The sequence below is a fragment of the Equus przewalskii genome, chromosome 22, assembly GCF_037783145.1.
Source record: "Equus przewalskii isolate Varuska chromosome 22, EquPr2, whole genome shotgun sequence".
In the NCBI taxonomy this organism is placed as follows: Eukaryota; Metazoa; Chordata; class Mammalia; order Perissodactyla; family Equidae; genus Equus; species Equus przewalskii.
Window position 1 is genome coordinate 28142093 of NC_091852.1, and position 16008 is coordinate 28158100.

General features: G+C 36.0%; 1 protein-coding gene across 44 annotated transcripts in view; it reads right to left on the bottom strand.

Annotated features, from left to right (window-relative positions):
• PTPRD (protein tyrosine phosphatase receptor type D) overlaps positions 1-16008 on the bottom strand; it is a 2079533-nt gene that overhangs the window by 684548 nt on the left and 1378977 nt on the right. The window lies entirely within an intron of this gene.

A 16008-nucleotide genomic window follows, 5' to 3' on the forward strand; every position in this document is an offset into this window, starting at 1 on the left:
ATTTTCCAGTCTGCAGAATATTGAAAAATCAGAGCCAATCATAAATTATATCAATTAAACATAGTGAAATAATTTCAAAAGGAAACATAACATTTCTTTCCCCAAATTTTACAGTAAATAATTAGTGTGGAATGTGGTGTGCTTTCATATGTTTGCTATGCTGCGTGCTGTGGGTTCCAAAAGGCTAGCCAAGTTCTTACAGCAGCTCCACTCTGAATTCATCCATTGCCTGCTGTTGCAAGATAGATAAGAAAGATATATTTGGTTCATGTTTTGAACTAGGGGAGGCCTTAGACTGTGTTCTCTGGAAACGGTCTCTGGGCAGATAGTTGAGTACAGAAGGTTTATTGCAGGGTATTCTCAGGAGGTACACCTACAAAGAAGTATGGAAGGCAAACTAGGCAGGGAGACAACCTGTCTGCACCATGGTTACAAGAGAAGGCTCAGCTGACCCTACACGGAGCCCTGGAGCTAGGATGGCCCTTCAGAGTGGCCCAAATTGGGGCCGGGAGCGAGGCCCTTTGAATCCCAGTTATTGGTCATGTCTTCCATGGGAGGGGATATAACCTTTGGTAGGCAGCTCTAGACAGCTGAAGGAAACACTTTAGTGAGGAAATTGGGACATGCAACATCACAGCATGTCCTTTAGTGATTATCAGTTTACCTCACGCCAAAATTCACCCCATATGTTGCAGTTATAGAAAAAGGTAAATTGCAAGAGAGCTGGGATTTCATCCAGTTCATTAGTTTTTCATATTAATATGACAATAATAATGTTTTCCTGGAGTAAGGGTGCCCAGAGTCTCTACTGAAATTTAATATTTAAGTGTAACCTGTGTGCTAGATCAAGCTACCCATAGAATATTAAATGATCAAAGACTTCCTGAACAGTCTAAATTCTGAACTGGTGGTATTTTTTTGTAAAATAGACATGTGTGATTCTGGATTTAATCTAACTTGCTCAAATCCTAATGCATAGTTATTCTCTATTGAGCATCTATTACTGGGCTAGACTCCTGAATGCATTATATCACTTACTTATCAATTCATGACTCCTACTTTAAGGAATAGGAAACTGATGTCTAGAGAGGTGATGTAACTCGTCCAAATCACACAAGGTGTGAGACATGAGTGACAGAATTATTCCAAATCTCTTAGATTCTGAAGTCCAGACTTTCCTCCCCAATCTACAATGTTGCTACTCTAGTCCAGAATAAGTTTTAAAAATCCTTTAAAATGCATGCAAAGATAATGTAAAATTATGCCCAGCAAAGTGAAGAAAAGTTATTCGTGAATACTAATGTCATTGTAAATATAGCTTGCTACTATGTACCACATGCTGCTCGAAGTGCTGTACTTGAATAGACTCTTCACAACTTTAAAAGAGATAGACTGTCATTTTATTTCTTCCTTTATAGAGATTGGTAAAATAAGGTCTAGCTGGGCTTAGGCAACTTCCTAAGGTCACACAGCTCTAAGCAATAGAGTTGGCATCAGACTCCTGCAGTCTGATTCCAGAAACTCCCATTTGATCACAAAGGTCTGTGCCTCTTTGGGTTAAATATTGATGTACTCTGTCTTAAGTGCTGGTGTACACATTGCTTTAAAATAGAAAGTGTTCTCATTGACACACATTTCTTGGAGCCAAAGTCAATGTATATAGCATCTAGAAAATTTCAAGGACTACAAATGAACAGGATCTGAGAGTGTTTTTTTTTTTTTTTAAAGATTTTTTTTTTATTTTTTCCTTTTTCTCCTCAAAGCCCCCCGTACGTATTTGTATATTCTTCGTTGTGGGTCCTTCTAGTTGTGGCATGTGGGACACTACCTCAGCATGGTCTGATGAGCAGTGCCATGTCCGCGCCCAGGATTCGAACCAACGAAACACTGGGCCACCTGCAGCGGAGCACGCGAACTTAACCACTCGGCCACGGGGCCAGCCCCTAAGAGTGTTGTTTTTAAGCAGAGGTAAAGCTTCGGCTTCTGTCCCTAATAACGGTAGTAAAAGTGTACTCCAAATACACAGACATAGCAAAAGGTGCACAAGGCTTTGAAGAAGGCTCCTTGATGAAAGAGGAAGAGTTGGTAGCATCATAGTTCCAGGATTGTTGTTTTGATCTCCCATCAAAAGAGCCATTCAAAAAAGACCTCCATAGCTATCAAAACATCAACATTGTACTTTCTCTAAAGCTTGTGTATTTCTTAGCCACTATCTTAAATACTTTTTAAGACTATAGGATGAAGGATACTTTTAACCAACCGTTTCCAGTACATACAGGAGAAGATGATTTTTTTTCTCTGAAGAGATTGTTTTTTAAAGCTTCTTTCCTTTCTACTGCATAGTCAAGCACAAAAAGGGGATATTGACTAAAGTGCATGATTCAGTAATTTTAAAATTATTTAATCAGAAAGGAAAAATATTTTGGCTGTTTACAAGGTTGAGAAGTATATACTTAGTGATTTTTTGATTAACACCGTCTAAAGGGACTTTATTCTATTGTAATGGCATTGTGCTAATGATCAAGACTGAGAAGAATGATGGAAACATGCACATAACATCTTTTAAATTATTGTATAACCACATAGTTAGGATTCCTAGCAAAAATATCTATTCTTACCACTAAGTGAAAATATTTTATGATGATTATTTTCTATGTCTCAGAGAAAATTTTAGTATTAGCCAAGGTAAAAAATAGTGTGCTAATTTCTGCTTCAAGATATGCACTATGCATGCGTAAGCTTTGATGGGTACTAATGGACACTTCTTCTTAGTTTTGACCCTTAGGTTGGAAATAACAGCTTGTTGTTATGTTTTCAGGAAGAATAAGATCCATTTCTAAACATTTTAGAGATCTCAGCGCTTTTTTCTCTTTATAAATAGACAAATAAATGGCCACATTAGCACTTACACTTCAATGTGAGCCAAGGACATTTTTAAAATGTCACAACTCAGGGTTAACACTTTTATTTTTGACGTTTGGCCTTCAGATTTTTCTCCTTAATTGTCTGTTTGCTGCCTCATTGCCATATACAGGAATTTAAGGTCAAATGTATCTCTTTCTTGCATTTCCATAAGACATAATGTCCAAAAGTTTTCATATTTCATATACTGTGGGTTACCAGACTTTCCTAAGTTCTACACTAGTTAAGCCTCTTGAATACAGGGAGGTCTTCTGATCAGGATGAAATTGTCCCCAGCAAGGATTGTCAGTTACTTAATGCCAACTACATGTTGCTCACTTTTTAGCAGATGCTTGTGGGCTTGTTTTTCTAGACCAGTGGAAACATTTTGGGTTAGCCTTACAAAAACAAATATGAGTGTAGCCAATACACAGCAGTGTGCTGTTATATAAGAAATTGAATAGACTGTCAAGGTGATTCTGTTAAAGATTAACTGACTGACATAACTGGGACTTAAGTTTTCTTGTTAAATCAGGATCACTTCCAGAATGGCGTCAAGTGAACTGAAGTGTGACCTCCACACACCCTGTCCACTTAAGAGGTCTTAAAAACAATAATATTGTACATCTATGGGCATGGAAGATTGAACTTTTTGCTGGTTCATTCCATCCATTGAGAATAATAGAGAATGGAAATATCATAGACAGTGGTTTTAACATTGAAATGTTCTGATGAATATTCAGTTTAATCCAGAATCCATGCTATTCATTACCTATTCCACAAACGTATCTCAATAATCTTTTACATACCACTTATTCGGCTAGTTACTAGGGAAATAAAGAAAAAAAGTTGCTTCTCTCAAGAAATCTAGGAGCCTAAGGACTGATTTCTGTCTCACATGGCACTCTTTGCATATATTTGCCTTTGTCTCCCCCACTAGATTATTATGATCTTTATAAATCTTTATAAGCCTCAGAAAGCATACTAAATCCTTAGCTGTCTTTCCAAGGGTATCCTCTATTTAAGCCACAGTACTTAATCCTGTGTCCTCATCCTCTGTCCTTAGGTATGGAATGTGGTCTTAGACTGTTCTTAGAAAATATAAATGGCCAAATTTTGTATATCGGGTCCTCATTCTCTTGGCCACTGCTGAAATGACAAAGGATGGGTACCTATCCCAAGATTGACAGTTTGTGAGCTGAATAACAGCATCTGGTGTGGCTTTGAGCAAAAGCTTTGTCCAAATATGGACATAAACTTTCTCTGGGGAATTTGAGTGAATGAAACAAAAAAGTTGACTGTAGAAAGCTGAAGCAAAGAGAGATTCAGAGGAAAGATAATACATACGAACTATGGGGCAGTAAAAGCTCTCAGTGAACAGATACCATGATGCAGAGAAAAGAAGAGAAATAATGTAATACAGTCATTGTAGCTGAAGTGATATACAGAGAGAACAAGCTCATTTTTTTCTAATTGCATCAGAGCTGCAAATTCCTGAAAAAGCAAAAAACTCTGAGTTCCATTATCTCTGAGTTGGCTATACATCTGCTCCTGGATTTCTCTCTGTTATTTCTCCATTAAGTCTTCTAATAAATATTCATTATGTAAGGTGAACTTAGTGAGTCTCTGTCCCTTTCAATTGAAGTAGTCTAAAATATTTCCTTACTACAAATGCGCAAAATATCTACAAAGTGCCCTAATAAATTACCAAAGCAGAGTTTAGGTCCTTGGCCCTGAAGAGTTTGTAATATTACAGTCAGAAACAGAATTGCATAAAGGAGAAGATAAATCACAAATAATAAACATATACATATACATATAATCCATGCTTGATCATTTTTCAATGATCTATAGATAAATCCAAGAAGGAGGATAGTTGTTCCTGAATGCAGCCACCCTAACCTTGCGTGCCCTGGAGGGAATGTCTTCCCATAAAGAAATGAGCATGGCATTTCAAGGGGGAAGAACTCAGAGCCAGGACTGATATATGAAAACTCACGATAGATGTTTTCAAGAAAAATAGGAGACAGTTTTAACTGAAGGTCAGCTAAGTTGCTGACATTTCACTAGAGTTCATCACACATATGATCTCATTTAATCCTTATGGAAAATTGGGAAGTAAATATTCTAAACTATAAAGATAAGATATTGAGGCTCAGGGAGTTTGCAGTAACTTTTCCAAAGTCAAGCTTGAAATTGAAACTCATTACTTTCTGGCTCTAAAGCCTAGATTCCTTTCATTTTATCAATATGCTCTTCATTCAACACAATCATCTGATGTCAAAAAGAACATAATAACATAATTTCCACAAGAGCCCTTGACTCTTGATTCTTATGCCCTCACTCATCCCCTGAACCTTCTAGAAAGGAAATTTCTGCTAAATTGTAAGTTCTGTCAAGAAGGGATTGTCTCCACTTAATAAAATGGGGCCTGGGCATGTGGTAGGTGGTCAAGAAATGTCTGTTGAACCAGTGCTTTAAAGGGGCTTTACACTTACAAACTTTATCTTTACTACAGATTACCCCAAATTAGCTTTCGCTATCCAAATGCAGCTTTGCTTGTCTTGTGGTGATGCAAAAAAAGCAAAGGTTTTCTTATTCTTGGTGGAGTTGCAAACTCACTTAGAACTTAAACCTGTAGGCTCCGGAGACAGTGTCTGTATTTGAAACCTGACTGCCATTTCATAGCTGTGTTGCTTTAGGCAAGTTACTTTAACCTTTCTAGTCTCAGTTTCCTCAAATGTGATAAGTTAATAAGAGATAATGATATGTTTGGTGTGAATATTAAATGAGTCAATATTGTGAAATATTTAGAACAGTGCCAGGAAAAAGATAAGCACTTAATAAATGAGAGCTAGTTTAAAGAGACTTCAGAGGGTTTCCATTTCACATTACTCCTATTTTTATCCTCTAGTAAAGGGCAGGCATTTCTCAGATCATTTGTGAGTCACCAGAGGAGTCAACAGAACCGTGCAACATAGCTGTATTCATGTTTGCAGTAGGGTTGGGGTGGGGGTGGGTGAGGGGTATCCCTGTCTTGAAGGACCTGACGTAAGTTAATAGATAGCCTAATTTTGAAAAGAAGCCTTCTGTAAATGGTCAGACAATAAATATTTTAGACTTTTTTGAGCTGTACAGTCTGTTGCAACTACTCAACTCTGCGGTTACACTGTAAAAATTGTCACAAACAACAGTTAAACAAGTGAGTATGGCTGTGTTCCAATAAAACCTTATTGACAAAAACAGGTAGTGGGCCAGATTTGGCCCCAAAGCCACAGTCTCCTGATTTCTGCTGTACACAATGATAAGCACAATGCTCAGATAATGAGTATGCGGCTGGGACAAGTGCTTCTCAGATACACCTTGAATATTACTATTTGATCAGGGGTAGGCCATTTAAACTTTATGACCAATGTTTCTCATTTGTGAGATGGAATAAATGTTCTGTGAAACTCCTTTAAAAGATTAAGACTTTATTAACTCTTAGTATGCAAAGGCCTAGAAATATCACAGAGAAAACCAAAATTACTCTTCTGTTAAGATTCTTAAATCTTCCCCAAGTCTTCTAAATGGAAGCCTGCTTTGCCTACCTAGGTTTTCCTCCCCACCTTGCCTGACTGATTTTATAATGTGGAGTAAGTAGAAAAGGGTCAAGGCAGGAGGATAAGACGGACATGCTGCCAGGGCTGGAGAAAATAGTTTTGTGAAAGTTTCCAAACTAGAAATGAGGGACTATCTATAATATATAATATGTCAGAAAAGTAGAAGAGAAATAAAGTAGTGACGAGGTGGCATGTTTATTCTTTTCATGGTCTGAAAATTGCAAAGCAAAAAGTTTATTTTGAATTGTTTTATGATCATGAGCTGTGTGCCTTTAATCAGAACAGCCTTCTGCGACTGGACCACATGGGTGCTGGCTTCTTAAATATGACACGTTGATAATCATTCTGGTACTTCCTCGGGTTGAGTAGTGAAGATGACAGTTACTTAAATCTGAAGTGGCTATAATTGTGATTTTTTTTACTTTTTTTTTTTTTTTTTTTTTTTTTTTTTGGAGGAAGATTAGCCCTCAGCTAACTACTGCCAGTCCTCCTCTTTTGCTGAGGAAGCCTGGCTCTGAGCTAACATCCGTGCCCATCTTCCTCTAGTTTATACGTGGGACGCCTACCACAGCATGGCTGCCAAGCAGTGCCATGTCCGCACCCAGGATCCGAACCAGCGAACCCCGGGCCGCCGAGAAGCGGAACGTGCGAACTTAACCGCTGCGCCACCGGGCCGGCCCCTAATTGTGATTTTTTTTAAAAAAAGATTTTATTTTTCCTTTTTCTCCGAAGCCCCCTGGTACATAGTTGTGTATTTTTTTAGTTGTGGGTCCTTCTAGTTATTGCTTGTGGGATGCCACCTCAGCATGGCCTGATGAACGGTGCCATGTTTGCACCCAGGATTCGAACTGGTGAAACCCTGGGCTGCCGAAGAGGAGCGCATGAACTTAACCACTCAGCCACAGGGCTGGCCCCTATAATTGTGATTTTTATAAGCCTGCTTTTTGGTTGAGGGTCAGCAGCTTCAGATAAAACAATAATAGTTGGCAGCCTGACACTTTTATACAAACTTGAAAGACATTTCCATCTTCCTAAGTGGGGTAGTACTAATGATGGATCTTGAACAAAGACCACATCCTTACTCCAAACATCACTAATTACAAGTTACACCCATCCCAGCTGAGTTGCTGCAAAGTTGAAATAACTCTTAATGAGTTTTTGATGATATCTTATTCCATTGACAACACTGATAAGTTAAAGTTTTTTTTCTTATTAATATTGGCATATTTTTCTGGAGTTCTACATTGCTGGTAGATCTCCAATCACAGTATTATTTTGATTTTTATTAAAGTTTTATTCATTAAAAAATACATTTTTTTTATGGTGCCAGCCCTGTGGCCGAGTGGTTAAGTTTGCGCTCTCCACTTCAGCAGCCTGGGGTTTCGCCAGTTTGGATCCTGGGTGTGGACATGGCACCACTCATTAGGCCAGGCTGAGGTGGCATCCCACATAGCACAACCAGAAGGACCTACAACTATAGTATACAACTATTTACTTGGGGGGCTTTGGGGAGAAGAAGAAGAAGAAGAAAAGGAAGATTGACAGCAGGTGTTATCTCAGGTGCCAATCTTTGGGAAAAAAATACATTGTTAGTCTTGCAAATTGTTTCTAAGACTTCAATAGGCTTGTAGGAATTCTTGGTAGCTTCAATATGTGCATTTTGTCTCACCATGATTAAAAATAGTTTTCATCTCCAGAATCAACTCTTAAACCTGCTTTTCATGGCAACAGTTCAGCACCTAGGACAGCGTCTAACACACAAAAATATATGTGGAATGAAAAAAAGAATAGTCACGGAGAATGACTCAAATACATATCTGCCTTAATAAATACTAAATTTTCACAAATTTCCAGTCACAAGAAAAGTAAACAAAATCAAATAGAACAAGCCAATTGAATAGTCTATAATCCATTGGAAAAATGGGCTTGCTTTCAGGTTTGGGGCAAATGGGATATTGCTTACTTCCAGGATTGGTCTAGGTATTATCTACCATTGTGCTTAAAAATCAGTTGGGTTTGGTGTGGAGTGTGGGAATAAGACACACTGAAAACCCTAAATTAAAATACACCTTTTTCCCCCTTATCTCTCTAACACCGCCTTCTATCTGCCATGATTATACACTGGTTACTAAGTATCTCTGCGACCTTCTTTTCTCTCAGTTCACCTTTGGGATTCTCCTCTAGTTAGAAAGTAATGCCTCCTTAGACCATTCCCTCTTAAATTAAACTTTTATTTGCCATGGGGAAAGTTAATAGTGTTTTGTATGATAACAAAACGCTAGGCTCACTATTGTTATAAACATGCTAATGTTCAACCACTATCATGTTCTCCTACTTCTCAGAAATAATGCACCTTTTTCAAATGCTAAGAGTATTCTCTATTGCAGGGCAAAGGTCTTCTCCACAAATAATACTATTGGAAACTAAAGCAAACACAGATATTGAAATGGTGATACTTTATTCATGACCATATGCTGCTACCGATTTCTGCAGCAAGGCATTTATAAATTTATTCCTTTTTTCTTCTTCTGTTTCAATGGACTCAGATTATTATTATTAAAAGTACAACATGTAATAAGCAGATGAATGATAACTAATCTAATATTCACTAATTGCTCTATACAGCCACTACTATTTTACCCTTATCCTGCATGGACCTGTGAAATTTATTCATAATAAAATGTGATTTAGAAATTAAGTGTAATAGTTATTCCATTCACTTACAACTTATATGAAAAATTACGATGTGAAAATCTTAGAGATATTATACTTAGAACAAATCTGTAGTAGAGTGAAAAAGACAATGGATTTGAAAGAAGTATAAACAATAAACATCTATTGAGTTCATATTATTTGCAATGTGCTTTAAATATAGTTACTACTTTAGAATTTAGAGTGATAAATTGAAAACTATTATGATTGCCAACCATATCAATTATTTCTTCAAATATAAATGTTCTACACACATAAATGAAAACATAGAAATTTTCAGATTGGATTAAAGAAACTACTATGGCTATTGAAAAGAAACCTACTTTAAGTAAAAGGACATATCTAGGTTAAAAGTAAAAGTGCAAAAAATATATATACCCTGGAAACACCAATCAAAAGAAAGTTGAAGTGGATATTTTACTTTCAGACAATTAGGCTTCAGGACAGGGATAAGCAGAGACACTGCATAGTAATAAATGAGTCAAATCACCAAGAGACATACTAATCCTAAATGTTTAAGCGCCTAACAACAGAACTTCAAAATAGATGAAGCAAAAACTAATAGAACTGAAAGGAGAATTAGACAAATCTGCAATTGTAGTTGGAGACGTCAACATTCTGTGCTCCTCAATTGATAGAACAAGCAGACAGAAAATCAGTAAGGATACAGAAGATATGAATAACGCTAATAACCAACTTGACCCAATTAGTATTTATAGAACACTCCACTCACTAACAGCAGGATATATATTATTTTCAAATGCACAAGGAATATTCACCATGATAGACTATATTCTGGGACATAAAATAAGCCTTAATAATGTGAAACAATAGAAATTATGTAAAGGATGTTTCCTTTCCATAATATATTAAAATAAAAATCAAACATTTAAAAAATATAGAAAATTCCCTAGCATTTGGAAATTAAATAGCACATTTCTAGGAAACCCATGGGTGAAACAGGAAGTCACAAGGGAAATTAGAGGCATTTTGAATTGAATAAATATGAAAACACAACATACCAAAATTCGGGGGATGTAGTTAAAGAAGTACATAGAGGGAAATTTATAGCATTAAATGATTATACTCAAAGAAAGTCTCAAATCAATTATCTAAGCTTTGCTTCCATCTTAAGAAACTAGAAGAGAAGAGAACGCAAAAGGAAAGAAATAATAAAGATAAGAGCAGAAATAATGTGGAAAACAGAAAAATAATATACAAATCAATGAAACCAAAAGACAATTCTAAAAAAAGATTTAAAAAATTGATAAACCTCTAACCAGAATAAACAAGGAAAAAAGAAAGACAGAAGGCAAAAAATCAAGAATGAAAAGGTGGTCATGATCTCAGACCCCAGAGACAAGAAAAAGATAATAAAGGAATGTTAAACTCAATTTAATGGCCATAAATTCAACACTTAGATGAATGGACTAATGCTTTTTTTTTTTTCTTCTTTATCTCCCCAAATCCCCCTGGTACATAATTGTATACCTTAGTTGCAGGTCCTTCTAGTTGTGGCATGGATGCTACCTCAAAGTGGCCTGACGAGCAGTGCCATGTCAGTGCCGAGGATCCGAACCAGCGAAACCCTGGGCCCCCACAGCAGAGCATGCAAACTTAACCACTGGGCCACGGGGCCGGCCCCTGGGCTAATTCTTTTTAAGACACAAAGTACCAAGGCTTACTCAGGAAGAAATAAATGATCTGGACCTTCCTATGTCAATTAAAGAAATTGAAATAGAAGTTAAAACCTTCAAGCAAAGAAAACTCTAGGTCTAGATGGATTCCTTAGTAAATGCAATCAAACATTTAATAACAACAACAAGAGAAACAATTCCACATAAATTCTTCCAAAATATAGAAGAGGAGGGAACGTTTCCCAACTCATTTCATTAGTCTAGCATTATGCTCATACCAAAATCAGACAAAGACATTATAGGAAGAGAAAATTATAAACATACATCACTCATGATCACAGATGCAAAAATCCTCAACAAAAAAATAGCAAATCAAAACCAGCAATGTATAAAAGTGACCATCATGACCAAACGAGGATTTTCTCAAGAATGCAAGACTGGTTCAATATTTGAAAATTAAACAGCAATTGCTATCAGCATCCATTCGTAGCAAAAACCCTGCAGCACACTGGACATAGAAAGTAACATCTTTGCTAACGGATGGTATTTACAAAAAAGCCTACCACTAACTTCATACATAATGTTCAAAAACTGAAGGTTTTCTTCCTATGATCAGACACAAGGCAAGGAAGTCTATTCTTATCACTCATATTCAACATACCAGAAGTCTTAGTTTGTCTAATAATAAATTTAAAAAAAGACACATTCAGATAGAAAGGAAAACATAAAAGTCTTTATTCACAGACAACATGACTGTCTACATAGAAAATCTGAAGAAATTTATAAAAAAAAAGCTACTTGAACTAAATTCACGATTGTGAAATACAAGATCAACATACAAAAATCAAATGTATTTCTATTTTTAAGATGTCAATTCTCACCAAATTGATCTACAAAATCAGCACACTTCTGGAATAATAAAAAATACATCTGGTCACAGGCAAGGCTCAAGGAGGTCTCGTGGGTCTCTTTGCAGTGAACACTTCTAGTGCAGACACCCAGAAGGTTCTGAGTTCCTCCTCGGGGTGACCTCCTGCTGGGGAAATTCTTTAAAATTCCCAAGAGACAGCTGTGGACTCCCTGAACTGTGGAATGTGACTTTATGGTTAAAATTAGTGTTGAAAATTATTTCCAAAAGCTAAATTCTACACTGATTAGAAATTTTTGTGTGCCATGACTCTTTACAATTCTGCAACATTAGATGTTAATTTATAGAAAACTATGTAACATAAATTACACTTGTTGGATGAAAAGACAAATGATTTTTGTTTGGTACAGAAGATTAATCCCAAATGTTTCCATTTAATTGCCTGTAAGACAGTAAATATATTTGATCTAAATTGGAAAAAAGCCAAAAATCATGAACCAATGTGATACGCTATAGTCGGAGGAGGTATATAAAATGGAATGGAAGCTTTGTGAACAGGCCGTAATTGGGTGTAGGAGGGCATGTCACCAATGAACTCCTAAATGTCAAGGTTACTTCTCTTTACTTATCCTCTACAGTTTCTCTGTTCCATCTCACATTGCTGAAAATATTAATAAACTTGAATTAATTCACTAACATTTGAAAATTGGGTATTTTTACTTCAAAATAAAGATTTTTTTTCTCTTCTTTTGAAACATCAGAATATAAGGTAACACTTGGTTTGCAGACATGCAGCGCAACAATTAGCTGGATATGAGCAGTAGTTGATTGCTACATGTAAGAGCTATGCTCTCTGATTTGCAGAAAACAGGCATTCTATTTTCTTGATTCTTGCCATGATGCCTAAGCACTTGGGAAAAGTTGGTCTGTCCTGAAAGAAAATGCAGTAACAGAGCTGTAATTAAGAGATTAAGATTGGATCTTGCAGCAAGAGTTAAGGGGGACTGACTCTGATATGCCTGAATTAACCCGGAAAGGATATAAAGTAACCACAGTTTGGTAGCATACCATGGTTCCTGATGGAAGCGAGTGCAAATCCTCTATGAAGGAAAACGTTGGGAAATGTTCCTCTACGGGTTTCCTATTTCTGCACATCTTGTGAGAAGAGGCTGTGACTGTGTTACAGACTATCTTCTCTAGGATGTTTGTATGGTGAAAAGCTGTAGAAGATGGAGATGGTGTCTCCCTAACGAGTAATGGTTATATCTGCGTATTACTTAACATAATAAAGATAGTATCTCTCTCTGGATCTTTGGACAGGCATGCTTATGGACTATTGTAAACGAGCCAGGTTCCCTGAGCTCAAGGTTTTTGTCACACAACCCATTACATGTGTGGGTATCACCTGGTCCTCTTCACATGACCCTGTGGGAACTTGGACGGTAAATCAGCACAAGAAAATGGTGATTGTCTGGCTACTGCTGTTGTTGTGAGTAATAAAGTTCTTTGTCTCTGACCCAGGAGTGTGGTAGCTTCTGCCAGCATCTAAGAAACTGTGGCAGGTAAATTAATAACTTTCAAGTAAGGTAAAATGTCAGACTCTTCACAGTTCTAGCTTTCTAAAGGGACATTTGGCTGTAACTGTTAACATTCAAACTGCCTATGCTATTTGACAAAGACATTTTACTTCTAGGTATCTAATTTAGAGCCATATTCTCTTACAGGCATAAAGACACGCTAGGATATTTATTGCAACATTGTTTGGACTTAAATATACACGTAAGATAACTATGTTGCCCAAATTATAAGACGTCCATTGGTTATATGAAATGACTATATAATGTCCTAAGTTCAGCCCTATAAACATAATGGCTGAATTATAGGACATCCATCAGTTGTATGGATGAGGTTAAGCTATGTATTCTTAGGTGGAAAGATTTTCTGGACATATATTAGGTAAGAGAATGCAAACTCAAGTGATGCTTCTGGTATAATACCACTTATATAAAAAATTACATAAAATACATCCACAATATTATATATATATAAATTCTGAAAGGTTACCTACCAAACTGTTAATAAGTTACCACTGGAGAGCAGAGTGGAATTGGCAAGTGACTCCTCAGTGGTCAAGAGCTTTTATTTATCAGAATTGGTTAAATTTTTAACAATATCAATATATTTATGTATAGCAAAGTGAATGTATTTATATAGATGTTATGCAATTATTAAAAAATTAACAAATACTTTTTATCCATTTATTCCCTAAAGTCACACTCATGATGATTCTTTGTCTGCCCATTGCATTTCCTTCTCTTCCCTCAAATGTCAGTGTGCTTTCTTGCTTCCTGCTCCTGATTTCTATTCTTTTGTCCCATGAATATATTTATTATTCTCAGTATCATCATTATTACTTATTTTTGTTATTTACATTTATTATTGTTACAATTCTTAATACCTCCAGTATCATCAGCACTGTTACTATTGATAAAAATAACTATCATAACAACTATGTTTATGATGTCCCAATGATTTATATAAGCCCTTGGCAAGTATGTGGGTCTTATATATTATTGAAGAAAATATAAGTTGATACAACTTTTTAAAAAATAAATTTGAACATATTTTGTAAAGTTAATCATTTGAACATCTTACAAGCCACCGATTCTACTCCTAGAGAGACTCTTACATGTGTTCACCAGGAGAAATACACAAACATGTTCATGATGGTGTTGTTCATGTTATTAAAAAGCCAGAAAAAACTGAGATGTCTATAGACCAAATAATGGATATATACATTGTGTTATGGTCATACCACAGAGGATTTATGTAATAGTGAGAAAGAACAAAGTGTGTTTCATAAAACAGCATGGGTAATTCTCAGAAACGCAAAATTGAGTGAAAAAAGCAAGTGAGAGATAATACAAAGTATGATAATATTTTAATGAAAATTAAAAAAAAACAAAAACAAAACTGTGTGTGTGTGTGTGTCTGTGTATAAACTTGATAAAAGCTTATAAAAGCCAACATAATGATAAGCACCACTCAGGTCATGCACATATTTGTTGGGGACAGGTGATGGGAGAGGAAAGAAGCAACACCTTTAGTAAATGAAACCATGTTGATTATATTTTAATTCTTTGCTTAGGTACTGGTTCATGATTATTCATTTTCTTATTTGTCGCGTAATTTAAAAATATATACAGCAAGAATATGTATATTTTTCATATGTATCAAAATACTACACACTCATATGAAAGTACCTCAGATATCACCAATCATCTTTATATCAAATAAATGTCTATGGACTGTATCTGTCTTAGTTTTTAGAAGTTATTTTGCAAGGAGATACCTTAATGTCTGCCTGATTGGGCTTCTTGTTTTTGAAGGTAACTAACATAATCTATTTTTGTGTCAAAGCCCATATGATCATATGCAAAGTAGGGTGACAATGTCTTCTTAAGTAACTATCAAGCAGGCAATAGATATTTGCTTACAGGATGCGCTCCTACAATTATGAATTGTGGTTTTAAGAATAAAAATATTCTATATTAGGAAACAGCATAGGTGCTACTGGAAGCTTCACACTGTGTAGTGGAAGTGGGGATTATTTTTTTATTGCCTATGGTTTCTATGAATAGAATTAACCAGACACCAATTATCACCTCATTGAAAGGATAAGTCACTGTGACTTCTACAGCTGAGCTCAAACTCATTGCTTTTGCAATGCGAATTAATTAGAGTTGGAGAGAGCTATACTGAAGGGTTAGGTTGAACTGCAAATTTGAACAAGTCTATATTTTAAGCAACTCAGGGGAAAATGTGTTCCAATTAGTGTATAATGTTAATATGCAATGATCTTATTTATATACAAGTACTTTAAAGAAATACTTTTATAAGAAAACATTAAAAGAGCCATAAAAAGTATCCTCTTTTTGTAATGACTGTAATTGAAGGGCCATAAAAATTTAACAGGTATATTAATTCATTTTAACCGGCAAGCAGGCTTACAGAAAGGGTTATCTTCACTGGAAAGTGTGTGTTCCTGGGTGGTGAATAGAGATGGTTGGCTTCTTATCGTAGCACAAAAACATATCAGATAAATATGCCCACGAGCCTATTTGGACACAGCAGTGGGTATTACCATCTGCTCCCAAGTATGCCTACAACCCTGTGGTTCTTCCATTTTGGCACCTGAATTCATGAGGAAGAGCGTGACATCCTAAGATACACTGATTTCTGAAAAGAGCCTTGAAAATGAATCCCTAGTGACACAGAATTGTGTAAA